General features: G+C 41.4%; 1 non-coding gene across 1 annotated transcript; it reads left to right on the forward strand.

Moving 5' to 3' along the window:
• Window positions 1–1,662: 1,662 nt before the first annotated feature.
• Window positions 1,663–1,734, forward strand: trnad-guc (transfer RNA aspartic acid (anticodon GUC)). Its single transcript has one exon. It is a non-coding gene; the product is annotated as a tRNA-Asp (tRNA).
• Window positions 1,735–4,238: the final 2,504 nt, after the last annotated feature.

The raw sequence follows: 4,238 nt of genomic DNA on the forward strand, positions 1-4,238 counted from the left end.
CCGGCCCCCGGGACACTGCACGGCCGGGTGTAAGACAACCCGGGCGGCATGAAAAATTATTTTTAAAAAGTAAAATATGTATCGTGCACCTGTCATCGCATGTGGAATCACTGTGATTAACAGTCTTTGATTCTTCATCTTTATCCCCATGTCGGGATCTTGCATCGCCACAATGACTTGTTCAATCTGGGATAAGAAGAATAGTCAAAATCGTGAAATCAAGGTGACGACAGACATAGTGAAAACGTTCAACCTAGTAATATAATAATTGCTTAATGTGTGATTTGATATGTAATCGTTATATTCATCATTAAATCACCGGAGAGACACACTCATATATTTAGGCATATATATAAGTAAACTACAAGGTTTTTCCTCTGACTATCTTAACTGCACGTCAAAGACGTTATCGGATATTCCCGACTACAGACTTTCGGTTTGATCATTTATTCGCGTTATTAATTCGGCTCCTGATTACATTAAACTAAACATGCTCAGATTGTTACAACCTTTGCTTGTCGGTTATTTTTGGGATCTTTCTGGATGGGCTCAAGGCGGGGTCTGTAAGCACAAGCAAACTGCCAGCACTTTTGTTTTACATGAAAATAGTTTGATGTCGGCCTATTGCGTTATTGTCTGGCTATAATTTGGAGGCAATATTAAACAATAGGCCCATATATTGTAAATATACATGTTGTGTTGTTTTGTTGTTATCACAAACGTATAGCCTGATCATAAATTTCATGGATACCTGGATGTTGTATGTTCCATTATATTTATGAATGAATGATTTATGTGAAGTCTGGCTTAGATTCGAGAATTAATCATATAGATTAAAAAAAGTTTTCATTTAAAACTTATCTCATATAATAAAATCCTCGTCCGAACGAACATATGTCAGAATGAAAAAACATTTAAATTATTTTTGTGATGCATCAGTATCAATAGCTACAACGTCATAACAGATATAGATATAATGCGGTTCATACTTTTGAAGTTGATGCGTATCTCCCGAAAAAAATCAACTCCAGAAGAGTCCGCGTCTGTAAATGCCTGAACTTCGGAATCGATCCTACCTTTGTTAGGCGCGGCATCTGTGTCTTGCAGCTGTTCCCTTGGATAAAGATGTTAATTGTCATGCTTACAGCATCTCGATCTCCGGCGTTTGTGAAGTTGGGATTGATGCTGTCCTGTGTTTTTTTTTTCCTTCCACACTTAAGCTCTGCTTGTTACTGCCCCATAGCGGAGCGCAAGTGAAACGGACTACCGGAGATTTGCACTGTTTTTCTGTTAGTGTGTATAATCAAAATATGACTCAGTTTGGCCAGTTAGAAAAATATGATAATAGAAAAGTATTCTTTTCCTCTCACTTTTTTTTCTTGATTTAATTACCGACTTCACGTACTTACACTGTGTCCCGTTGCACGATGTAATATTGCGAAACTATGATTTTGTGGCAGTGTTTTGTAAAGGAATTTTCCGTTTAATCATCGTCTTAGTATAAAGCTATATGGTTGTTCTGGTATCAGTGGACGTACATTATGTATTTTTTCTTCTCTTGAGCACCATGGTCATGACATGAAGCTCAGTCATTGATTACTCGCAAATGTTAGTAGTCATCCGCTGTTTATCTTGAAGATGTAAAAGTAGTGCGCGTACATCTCCTCGTTAGTATAGTGGTGAGTATCCCCGCCTGTCACGCGGGAGACCGGGGTTCGATTCCCCGACGGGGAGAGTCTGCATCTTTTTGCCTCGGTCTCAAAAGGCACCAAGCTAGAACCGGCCCCGTGTTAGTGGAAACGGGGCTTGTGACTTGTACTCATGCATAATATTCTGCGGGTCGCTCAGCAGCGCAGCATATGAAACTAGACTCGGATTGTAAGTGTGTGGTTTTGATAATTGATGTATGGATGGATGGATCCTTAATAAGAGATATAAACAATAAGGTCCAGTCGCCAACTAATCATGTAAAATACGTCATAAACTCATGGTTGTTAAACCCAGAATAAAAATGAAGACGTATAACTAGGAAAGTCAACTTGCACATTTCAATTTTGGTTCGATATAATCACGTTGTCCTTAACCCTCCAGTGCAGGAGGGGACGGTAATGCGCATCGAATGTTTCCGAACCTGTGTGTGATACAACCGAGGAAGAGCCGATGACTTCGGGGGAGGAGGGGCAGGCGACTCGGAAGAAAAAGCAGCAGAACCCAATGCAGCCTGTAGCCCATTCAAAGGCCTACTGTTGGACCTCTGCTTATTTTGCAATACGTCTTTAGTACGGACTGAAAAATGTCCGATTTCGATGAGTTTGAGAAGCAGTTAAGCGAAAATCGGCAAGGTAAGTTTGGCTTTGAAGATCGGTGTATGCTCCCTGTTTTAGGGTAATAAAGTGGCCGGCGTGTCCTAGCGCCGAGGATGGTGCGGAGGGCACTTCTGCTGGTTCCGAAAAGAAAAGCGCGGCTGGGAAATCGGTGCCTTTTATCCGAGCGCTCGCCGATTCTGAAACCTGCCCGATTCTTCTTCTCCCAGCTGCCGCAGGATCCCCGAAAACTGACCGCTTTGGTAAATCAGTGACATTCTTTGCTTGGCATTGTTATAGAGATCGCTAGGCCTGCATCCATCAGTGCCCGGCGTACATAACATGGACATTTCAATGAAACGTTATTGGGGTGCACTCGATGTGAAAGCCTGCGGTTTTATTTATTTAATTATTTACCATTATACACTTGGATCATAAATTGTGACCCGCGTATTTTCATTCGCAGTAACACACTATGCATGGATGTTTGTTGCAAGCGTTATATTTTCAAGATCACGTTTAAAGTTTTATGCAAATAAAAACGACCGCGACCACTTGATTTAAAGTCCGCACTTAATAACAGTGTTAGTTACTTGGTTTTTAAATACTACGACGAGTTTTCTATATAATGATATGATTTTGTCTCTTTCCGATGCACAATAGCCTTTCCCTTGGGTCCGAAATGCTGGCCCTGTCATCCGTACAGAATAAGTCTTTCTCACACGATCGCCGTTTCTTCATGATGTATAGACTCTAAAAATCAGCCGCGTTCCCTGGAATCATAACAACTGCTTTTAGGTCGTTATTGCAAAGTCTTGCACCTGTATCTACCTTTACAGCGGATAGCAGTAACTAACAATGATGTACAGTTATATAACAATACACATATAACTTCATTAAAGTGCAGAGAATCCAGTAAACTGAATAAACTTAAGCCATACTAACGCAACTGAAATATACAACATGCGTTACAACGGAGTCGAAAGTAGGATTGATTTATGTACCTATCAAATGGCAATCTTGTCATATCAGCTCCTTATCACTAAATCACTAAAATGTCATTCGAAACGACCTGATTCGGCTAGACGAGCACTAAGTGCCGCCGTGTTTGATAAACTAGCAGTTCCAGTCATTCATATCTGCGCTCTGACTATGCCTGCGATTGCGGTAATTGGTTATTACCGATTTACGTAAGATGCATTGGCCGCTCCGTGTCTGTACTTTTGCAGCGGTGCATTACCGTAACGCTGTTATAACTGATGCATGAAGCTGATTCCTCGAGCAGCACCTGCGTTTAAATGCTTCACTGAAAACTGCACCTTCAGGGATTTATTTAAGCTTCTATATGAAGGACCTGCTGGGATAGAAAGGTGATATTTTATTGCTAGTTTAATAAAGTGCTGTCTGTCAGATTGAAACGATATTAATTACCCATCCATCGTCCAACCAGTTATCTTAGTCAGGCTCCCCTGGAGCCTATTCCAGGCAAATTCCCCATACAGAGAGCAGAGGCAAAATTCAGGCCTCCAGACTCGGAGGCGTGAGGCAACTGTACTCACCACTGTGCTCCTATATCATTAATTAGTCTGGTTATGTTTTTATTGTTTCACAACAGACTGACATTCAAGGGGATGTCCTTGTGCCCTTGAAATTATTAGCCATTGAGAGATGGGTGTGTTTGTTTCAGGAGGGTGTGATTGAATATGTGAATTGAATGGAGGTGCTTCATTCTGGTGAGGAAACTGGGGAGTTAGACCCCGTACCACATCTTGGTCTCCGTAAGTGACTTTTAAGGCATAGCGCTGGGTCAGTCAGCATCCAGCACCCCAGGGAAGTTGGTAATATGATTACTCTGTGACTCATGGGCTTCAAACCCACAACCATCCGGACACACATTCATAATCCCTCTGAGTTACACATCTTGGATTTATCGAA

The sequence above is a fragment of the Brienomyrus brachyistius genome, unplaced genomic scaffold (assembly GCF_023856365.1).
Source record: "Brienomyrus brachyistius isolate T26 unplaced genomic scaffold, BBRACH_0.4 scaffold1056, whole genome shotgun sequence".
NCBI classification, from domain to species: domain Eukaryota; kingdom Metazoa; phylum Chordata; class Actinopteri; order Osteoglossiformes; family Mormyridae; genus Brienomyrus; species Brienomyrus brachyistius.